Raw genomic sequence first — 10,926 nt, forward strand, 5'->3', positions numbered from 1 at the left:
TCTCTGTTGACAGCTCAGAGCCTGGAGCCTGTCTCTCTCTCTCTCTCTGCCACTCTCTCATTTGTGTTCTGTCTCTCTCTCAAAAATGAATAAACATTTAAAAAAATTAAGAAAAAAATTAAAATGCTATAAGAACTGAATTTGCTATTGCTTTCCTAGTTCAAGATGACCTAAAGTGACTTAAAGTGGAACTAGAAGTGGATTCGCTGTGAACTAATGAGATTTAAGCTTTAAAGTGCTCACTTGCTCCTGCCCCTATGAGGGCTGGGAGTTCCCAAGAGTTGGACTAAGTCAGGTAACAACCAAAAAGCATCTCTAAGAATTACTTGTAAATTACCTAAAGAGATCTCAGAAAAAGGGGCCTGACTCAGACAGTCTACAGTAATTTATTATAATATCTTATTCTACATGAATATTCATTTTCAAACCTAATTTTATATTTGTAATGTTTGCATTCCTTCTGTTAAAGAAAGGCTCACAAATTGTATGTGCTTGAAGCCTTGCAAAACTTAGCTCTGTCCCTGAATGGGACGATTTTAAAGAAAGTAGAAGGGATTGTTGGTCATATTCTTCACTAGAAACTTCAGTGTTAGAAATTCAGGGTAAAGAAAGGTTCTCTGTCTTTCAGTTCTTTTGAGTAGCTTTCATATATATTTTGAAATGACATTCTGAATTAGAAGTGGCCAAAGAATTTCCATTTGAGACTCCCAAATGAGACTCCCAAAACCAAATGAGACTCCCATTTGATTTTCACAACTGCTTTTTCCTCCCTGAATTCAACCACTAGACTTTGAGGCTCATTATTATCATAATTACAGACATTTTATAGATAATGTTTTCTTATATATTAAATCATTTGATATTTATAATATAATAAGCTAGGAATTTTTTACCCCCACTTTTAGAGAGGATGCAAACTGAGAGATAAATTTCTCTGGTCAATATCCAGAATTCAAACTCAGAACTATCAGATACAGAAAGCTATATTCTTTCAGGAAACCTGGGTAGCTCAGTCAGTTAAATGTCTGACTCTTGGTTTCAGCTCAGGTCATTATCTCACTTTTCCAGTTCCACTGAGTTTGAGCCCCACATCAGGCTCCATGCTGCCAATGAAGAGCCTGCTTGGGATTCTCTGTCTCCCTTTCTCTCTGTCCCTTCCTCACTCATGCGGTCTCTGTCTCTCTCAAAATAAATACATACATTAAAAGGAAAGAAAGCTATATTCTGTCCATCACTAAACTCTTATTTCAGCAAGACCTGCATTTCTATATTGACCTGAAATGTAAGCATTATCCTGAGGTTTTCAAATTCCAAATTTCTGATGATATTACAAGATCATGACTGCAATCATTTTTTTGGTTATGTTTTTATATATAATCCTAAGGAAGACTCCAAGGGGTGAGACTGGGATCAGCAGAGGACTATGGTGAGAAATTAATATCTGTCTTCATGCATGAAGAAGGGCTGGCCTACATACCAACACAATATTACATTTTCTAAGCTACTGATTATAACCATCCCCCGATTTTCCTCATTTAGAGTTTAGCCAATAGTCTGTTGGCCTTACCAACAATTTCTAGTACTGAATGTTTCTCTCCAGACCAGTGGAGAGAAACACTCAAACGGACCACTCAACCTGTATCAGTGATGGAACATTCACTACTTAGATTTCAATACCATTAGGGGAGGTTAAAACTCATTAAGTCTGTTTATTTCTCTTAATTTTCAAGTGGAAGATGTATACTGATTTTGGGCAGAGATGGAGGAGCTTTGAAAAATAACTTTGGGGGGCGCCTGGGTGGCTTAGTCGGTTAAGCGTCTGACTTTCGCTTGGGTCATGATCTCGCCATTCATGGGTTCGAGCCCCGCGTCGGGCTCTGTGCTGACTGCCAGCTCAGAGCCTGGAGCCTGTTTCAGTCTGTGACTCCCTCTCTCTCTGGCCCTCCCCTGCTCACGCTCTCTCTCTCTCTCTCTCTCTCCTAGAAATAAATAAAACGTTAAAAAAAAAAAAAAAGAAAAGTAACTTTGGTTTAATGTAATAAAGCACCTGCTTATATATTGTGTCATTTCATATTTACATGCCCGGATACAGTTTTCTACCCTAATCCACCTCTGCATTTTTGATTTACCATTCAAAAACTAATTCAGCTGTCCCTTTCTTAAGGAAGCTGTTCTTGATTTTATTTTCTTTGTCTTTTCTATAGCTAATTCTACAACTGAAATAGTTAGGGATCAATTTAACTTCAAGTAATGGGAAACTTAAGTACAAGGGCTTAAATAAATGAGTGTATATTTTTTGACTTATTAAGAAATCTAGGATATGGGGTCTATTAGCATTTATTTTGTGGACCAGCAATCTCTGGATCCAGCATCTCTGGAATGCTCTTGGCCAAGAGCAAGATGGTCACTGAAGCACCAGGGCTCACATCCATATCAAAAGCCATAAATAAGGGTAGTGCTTTTCTTCATCATCAGGAAAGAAAAACAAAAACAAACAAACAAAACAACTATGCCTTCCCAAAGCACCAATTCAAGTTTCAAATAGATCTAAATTCCAACAATTATGTCATATGATTCTCCAAGATAAAAAGGAGGCTGTCATTCCAATTAATTAGTTTTTCCATCTTCTTTGGTAGAAATAATCAGCTAGAGAGAAATGAATTGAGTACCGTGCTGTTACCCAACTATCAGTGTTAGACAGAGTTACTCTTCTTACGTTGATTATAAAATCTTTTTCATATTTTGTCCTTTTAATAAATGGTTTGCTAGGTACGGAGAGAAATGGAGTCTTTCATCACTGAACACAAGATTTGCACTTGGTGCAGGGTATTCCCAACCTATTTACTGAACTGTATTGTGTAGTCCTACCATTCATTCTCTGTCAGTTTGGCTAAGCTGATACTGTGTTTCTCAGAATCCTCTACTGTGTATGGTTTAAGTTTACTGTTCGTACAGTAGTGAAATTTATGTAAGATATGCAAAGCAGAGTGAGTTGGCAGCCTTTATTCTCTGAAGGCTGTCATGGTTAGATACAGTGAGAGACAGGTATGAAGATGCCTGCATGTTTCCCTTGTTCCTCTCTGTAGGAGACAGTGTCCTTTCTTCCTCTCCTGTCCTGTGTCCAGCTCTTTTCCCCACCACTAGCTCCACTAACCAACAGCCCCAAGACTGGAAGAAAACAGCATTCCACGACTTCACCATTTCCCTTTGTAGTTTTACACCATGGGCCAGGCATGCTAAATCCTGGATTTCCCTGCCTAGCTCCACCCTGCCCTCCAGAGCCCTTGCTTCAAAGGAGAACATTAATGACTTTCCTCGGATCCTCCAACTCCCCTTGGAAGCCTATGTCTCCTATTTTCCCCCAAACTATTTAAACTTTAATTCTGCAAGAGATCATTCATATCAATCCATTTCCCTGATGTACCCGAACTGATACAGAGAAAATTAAGGGGCTCTTGTTCATGGCACCTCATTTTATCATTACCTATGTCACTGTTTTTTGTATATTAACAAAGGTATATAAATATATTATAATAGCTACATCATTTTATCCCAGATAGCTGTCTGTATATCTGGATGCCTGTTCTTACAACTTCAGTAAGAGTTATGTAAATTATGAAGCACTTCATGAATATTTGCAAAATAATTTTGTTTTAGGGACTTTTTAAAGGGAATGCTTAAAGGAAATGTCACAACCAATTTATTTAATTTCTCTACTCTTAATATTTGATATAGAATGAGAGGAAATTTGAAATGAAGCTAAGAAATAAAACTGAATGGGTTCTTTTTTTTTCAGCATAGTTCGAGCAAACTTTATGATTTAGTGCTTATTTCTCGTTGACCATACTGAGAATAGTTCTTCACTTTTTATTTGTGACCATGCGTGGTTAAGCAGTAAAAAGTGCCTAATTATCAATTTTAGCAACATGATCATTTTATCTTCATATTTAAAAATCCATCCTCTCAGGAAGGAGATCATAGTGGGGGAGAAGAAAAGACTGTTCAGTGATATACCTCCTTTGTTAAAAAACTTTTTTATTTATTTAAGTATAGTTAACATATAGTGTTGTATTGGTTTCAGGTGTACAATATAATGATTCAACAGTTCTATACATTACTTAGTGCTCTTTGTGCTAAGTGCACTCCTAATTCCTTTGATTTTACCCTCCTCTCTAGTAATCACCAGTTTGTTCTCTGATTTAAGAGTGTTATTTTTTGCCTGTTTCTTTTTTTTTCTTTCTTTCTTTCTTTCTTTTCCTTTCTTTCTTTCTTTCTTTCTTTCTTTCTTTCTTTCTTTCTTTCTTTCTTTCTTTCTTTCTTTTTCTTCCTTCCTTCCTTCCTTCCTTCCTTCCTTCCTTCCTTCCTTCCTTCCTCCATTTGTTTTCTTTTTTAAAAATTTTTAAAATGCTTTATTTATTTTTGAGAGATAGAGACAGCATGAGCAGGGGAGGGTCAGGGAGAGAGGGAGTTACAGAATCCGAAGACAGGCTCGAGGCTCTGAGCTAGCTGTCAGCATAGAGCTGGGACACAAGGCTCAAACCCATGAACCTGTGAGATCATGACCTGAGCCGAAGTCAGACACTTAAGAGACTGAACCTCCCAGGAGCCCCATCATTTGTTTTGTTTCTTAAATTCCACACATGAATGAAATCATATGGTATTTGTCTTTCTCTGACTGACTTATTTCACTTATTTCACATAATAACCTCTAGATCCATCTATGTTGCAAATGGTAAGATCACATTCTTTATTATGTCTGAGTAAGAATTCATAATATATGTTATATAAAATTTTAAATATATTATGAATTACTTATATATACAATGTTATATATATGTATATAATTCATAGATCATAGTATATGTATTCCATTATATATGCCCCACATAGTTTTTATTCACTCATTTATCAATGGACACTTGGGTTGCTTCCATATTTTGGCTATTGTAAATAATACTACAGTAAACATAGGGATGCATATATCTTTCTGAATTCATGTTTTTGTTTTCTTTGGATAGATACCCAGTAGTGGAATTACTGGAACACATGGTATTTCTAGTTTTAATTTTTTGAGTAAACTTCATATTGTTTTCCACAGTAACTGTACCAATTTGCATTCCTACCAACAGTGTACCTCAATTAAAAATTATATATATACCTATCCATATCTATAGCCTGCTTTTGACATTGCTGGAAAAAACAAAAAGAAGCCCATCTTCCTGGAGTTTTACCTGGAGGGATCTTTTCAACATTCAGTGGAGAAGAAAATATATTTGAAAATAAATGCTGGATGCTTGCCAAGGTTTTCTACCTGCAAACACAGGTAAACCCAGAGTATTTCAGGTGTCAGTCAGCTGACAGCCCAGCAGGAATACAAAAGGCTGTGTTTCTTGGGGGTGAATAGCTAGAGCATATCATTAATTAATTTTATTTTCAAAAGTGAAATTTGTGAGAAGGAAGCAGTGGTTACAGGATCACTTTTGTGTTTTCCAGGGGGCAATATATAAGCCTAGTATTTGACCCCAGCTATGATAGAAAAAAAACTGTCAAGACCACACTGGAAAAAAAAAATTGATTAAGAAATACATTGGGGTGCCTAGGTAGCTCAGTCGGACTTCGGTTAGGTGTGCAAATTCGGCCCAAGTCATGATCTCATGGTGCATGGATTTGAGCCCCACATCGGGCTCTGCACTGACAACTCAGAGCCTGTGCTTGCTTTGGATTCTGTGTCTCCCTTTCTCTCTCTACCCCTTCTCTGCTGTGCACGTGCACTGCCTTCCTCTTTCTCTCTCTCTCTGTCTCAAAAATAAATAAATAAGCTTAAAAAATATGAGCACATGGTTTAAAGAAGTAAAATAAAAACAATTCATGGGTAAAAAAAAAAAATTCTCAGTCTTAATTTTATCCTCAGGCCACTGCCACATCTCCAGTTACAACTTGTAATTGTTATGTATTCTTCCAGTGTTTCTATGCAAGTATAAGAAAATACGAATTCATATTCTGTTTGTTCTTGTACATCAATAAATAACATATGATTTTATATAAATCTTGCTTTTCTTTTCACTTATATGTTATAGAACTTTCCATATTTGTAAATAAAGAACTTAGAGAACGTCTTTTTTTTTTTTTTTTAACAAGGACATAGAGTTTCATCTTGTAGATGCACCATAGATTACTTAATAATTCTCATATTGATGAAATCTTGTCTTGTTTTACAAAACACACATGAACAAAAAGCAGTTTATACATATGCAAGTATATTTGTTGAAAAAATCCTAAACAGTGGGATTGTTGAATCAGAAGTTAAAACATTTCTCATGAAGAGAGAAACTGCCAAATTGCCTTATTTAGCCATTGTGGTCTCAGCTGAGATATATGAAATAGATCTGTCTTCCCATAAACTCACCAGTATGGCTGTTGGAATTTTTGTTGATCTCAAAATGAAATCTGGTACTGAATAATTTTTAATTTTCAGTTCTTTTATCATAAAGGAAACTCAGCATCTCTTTCTATGTTTCAGGGACATTTATACTCTATCAGCTCTTTTTTTTATATCCTTGGCCTATTTATATAATTTGGAAAAATTTTTGCTCTTTAAATAGTTGAATTTACCAAAATTCTCCTTTTGAGTAAGAAAGGGCATCCTCACTCTAAAATTATAGGAAAATCTTCCCACATATTTTTCTAAAATTTGTATGACAAAATTTTCACACTTAAATACTTGTTCAACTTGGAGTTTATACTGATGTGTAGTATGAAGCATGCCTTCAGCTTTATCTTTTATATCTGACTGTCCCATAACCCAGTTATTCCATGGGCTTTCTATACAGTCCTATTGATCTACTCAAACACCAGTACTATATTTTAGTAATTAAAGCATTATTATGTAGCAAAGAATAGTTCTCCTTCAATAGTCTTCCTCCACCTACCTTATCTTCACTTTGTTAATATTTCCTGTTTGGTTTTATATATGAATTTTAGAATCCTTAGGATCCTTAGAATTGTTATTTTATCAATGTAGCATTAAAAGTTACAAAATAACTGTTTCCAAATTTCTTCCATTAAGCTTTTCACATTTTAAAAACTTATTCCTAAGTATTTTACCTTTATAAATAAGTTTATTTTCTTTACTTCTATTATTTGTTTTTTTGTTTCTACATATAAAACCTACTAACTTCTGTATTAATTTTATTTTTACCTTGCAATTTCACTGAATTATCATTCATAGTAATATTTTTTTCAGTTGATTCACTTGGTTTTCTAGGTATATAATCATCTCATCTGAAAGTAGTGATCACTTTTCCTTCTTTCCAATTCTTATGTCTTATTTATTTTATGAATTATTGGTTAAAATTGTAATACAATGTTAAATAGTATGGATGGTGTTGAGCATTATTACCTTATTCCTAACTTCAGTGTGTCCCTATTAAGCATACTGGTTCTTCTTTTGAAACAGACATAGTATATCATACTGAGGAATGATCAATTAACCCTCCTTTCCTGTTGAGATGCTTAAAATCAAGAATGGGTAGAATTTTTAAAAAATGCCTTTTCATAATGCAAATCTATGATCATATAATTTATTTTATTACATTGATTTTAATGTTATAGTAATATATTTCCTAATTTTGACCCAATATTCTGTTCCTGTTACAAAATACACTTGGTCCCGATGTATTAGGTTTTTAATGGGCTACTGAATTCTATTTGCTATGATGTGAGTTGTGATTTTTTTCATCAATATTTATTGTAAGATAAATCCATAGTTTTCTTTTTGTTGCAAACTTTGGTAGTAAAGTAATAGTAGTAAAGTAATGCTAACTTTAAAACCATTTTTAAATTGCCTTCTTTTCTGTGTTGAGGACTATGCTCCAGTCTGGTTATAATGGAAAAGATAATATAATTGGAATCATCTGATCTTTAAACATGTGAAAGAATTCCCTTTTGAAGCCATGTGGGGCTGTTTCTTTGTTGGGGGAGGGAAATATTTCTTATACTACTTTTGATTATTTTTCCCTAAGAAAATAAGTCTGTAAACACTTTGTTTTCTCATTCTAAAAGGTTTTGGTGGAGGGTTGGAGGGGATAAAGGAAGTCATTAGGCAAGTGATAACGAAACACTGGAGAAATTATTATTAATTACTAACTCAGGAAGAAGGGAGACTTTTTTAGGTGGTCATAGAGTGCTTTTCCTTATATTTAATTTTCACGAAAACTTACTCTCATCTCCATTTTATAGGTGAATGAAAGGAAGTTCTAAGAAGTTATATAACTTTCTCAAGAACAGAAGCAGGAGAGCATCATTCAAACTCTTGCCTCTGCGACCATAAAGCCCCAATATTGTAGATTGCACTATTTTTTCTTTCTTCTGCTTTCATAGATGTGAGGATTAATGTATAAATCAGGATGTGTAACTGTCAGTTAGTTATTAAGGTGTTTAAAATCAAATAGATAATCAACAGCTTACATAATAACTCAAGTTGCTGTCACATCTGCATGCAATCAACTCATCAAACAAGAGGAAGAGGATGTAAAGACCTCCAAGGCATTAACAGGTCTGACTGGTACTGAGAATTGGAGTTAGCTTTTTCTCATAGTACAGGGACATAATGGATAGATGGCCCCATATTGAGTGGCTCATTAGTGTAATCATCCTGTCATCTCTTTTTTACTGTCATATTGGGCCAATTTCTAAAGAAGAGGTTAAATTAAAAAAAAAGTACTTTTATAACACATGCAACCTATAGCCATGTTGACTTCCTTAAATAAATCTCAGACTCTTTTGGTGAAAAGAATTGCTGAACTGCTTTATCAAATCTTAATGCTGAAGCTCATATGGGAATGGTGAAATATTAATCAAAAGTATGAGAGCTCACCCCAAATCTCAACTTAATTTCCCCCCAATAAACATGTATCCTCTAATCACTCTTCATTTGAAAACTTTCTGTTTCTAATTCTATAATTATCAGCCTTAAAACTTTTTCTTCTAAACATATAATATCTTGAAATTTTGCACTATAGATTAAACTATATCAATTTCAGGTTAATCTGAAAGCCCTCAACAGTGTGTTACCAAATTATAGAAATTCTAAATAGCAACTGAAATAAAAAGGATATAAAAATAAGGGAACTTAGCACAAATTATATTATAAATGGATGGGGAGTTGCCAGGAGTTCAGATCTGTGGGGGGTAGGAGGGGTGAAGGGGTTGTTTAATAATATAAGAAGCACAAGGGAGTTTTTAGGATACTGAAACTATTCTGTATGATGCCATAACAGTGGGTATATAACATAATGCATTTGTCAAAATCCATAAAATTTAACAGCAGAAAGAGTAAACATTAATGTATACAACTTAAATTAAAAGAGAGAGAGAGAGAGAGAAGAACTATCTAGAAAGCTGAAGAATCCCAGGATGTATAGTGGACGGTGACAAAGAGGAAAAAGTCTAATTGGATTAGAAATGTATGAAACAGCCTCAGTGACAGGAGAGGGGGTAAAAAATGCCAAAATTAGTGGAGTCTGAACTCCTAAAGGCAAAAAGCAACAGTGCATACACTCCATCCTTTAGTTAATAAAGTTGTCTCCCACAGAGATGTGGGTTAACAACTGTGAAATCTCTATCCCTGTATACTAGAATTGAATAATAGAGTCTATAGATGGGAGCAAGTTTTCATAGTATTGGAGTGGGGTCCAGGAAGGTTTTTGTAGAACTAGTCTTTGAATAACATACAGAAGAATCTTAAAGAACATACAGAATTCTAGCAACCAGAGAAAAGAAGAAAGCACATTTCAATGATAGGAAACAGCATTAGCCAGGTGTCCTCAAACTTTTAGGGTTCAAAAATCCTTTACATGTAGAAAATTATCTAGCACCAAACAGGACTTTTTTTAAAAAATGTGCATATATATACATTGATATTCTCATATTATGAATTAAAACTGCTAAAGATTTAAAAACGCATTTACTAACTTATTTTAAAATAAAATAAAATAAAATAAAAATAAAATAAAATAAAATAAAAAACCCATTTTATGTAGACGTAGTCTCTGGAAAACTCAACTTTACACACATGTATGAAGAAAAGGCATGGGCTATCTTAGTATTAATATGGACATAGTCTCAGCCTTGGAGACCTTGCTGAGTGTCTTGGGGACAATGTACAGTAGTAATCACACTTTGAGAACCACTCACTTAAGCAGAGGCACTGAGGAGAGAAAGTCCCCAAAACATTGAAGGGAAAGAAGGCATAAGTTAGAAATAATATTATCAAATTTGAACAGTGTAATGATATGTTAAATAAAGAATTAACTGAGGGGCACCTAGGTGGCTCAGTCAGTAAAGCGTCTGACTTCGGCTCAGGTCGTGATCATTGTTTGTGGGTTTGAGCCCTATGTCAGGTCCTGTGCTGACAGCTAGGAGCCTGGAGCCTGCTTTGGATTCTGTGTCTCCCTCTCCCTCTGCTTCTACCTTTCTCATGCACTGTCTCTCTCCCTCTCAAAAATAAATAAATATTTTAGGGGCGCCTGGGTGGCTCAGTCGGTTGAGCGTCCGACTTCGGCTTGGGTCATGATCTCACAGTTTGTGGGTTCGAGCCCCGCATCGGGCTCTGTGCTGACAGCTAGCTCGGAGCCTGGAGCCTGCTTCGGATTCTGTGTCTCCCTCTCTCTCTGACCCTCCTCTGCTCATGCTGTCTCTATCTCTCTCTCAGAAATAAATAAAATATTTAAAAAATAAATAAATAAATATTTTAAAAAAGGAATTAACTGAAAATGACATCATCAGATATTGGAGGGGTTTGAATATTATGCAGAGTAGTTGGTTTATTGGTTTATTTCCTAACAATCATGGAGAGCAGTTTTTTTTGAGAAGAGTAATAGAATTTATTTATTTATTTTTATTTAAGGAAATAACTTCTAATAGCAA

This window comes from Hyaena hyaena, unplaced genomic scaffold, assembly GCF_003009895.1.
Source record: "Hyaena hyaena isolate Hyena2069 unplaced genomic scaffold, ASM300989v1 scaffold_1270, whole genome shotgun sequence".
NCBI lineage: Eukaryota > Metazoa > Chordata > Mammalia > Carnivora > Hyaenidae > Hyaena > Hyaena hyaena.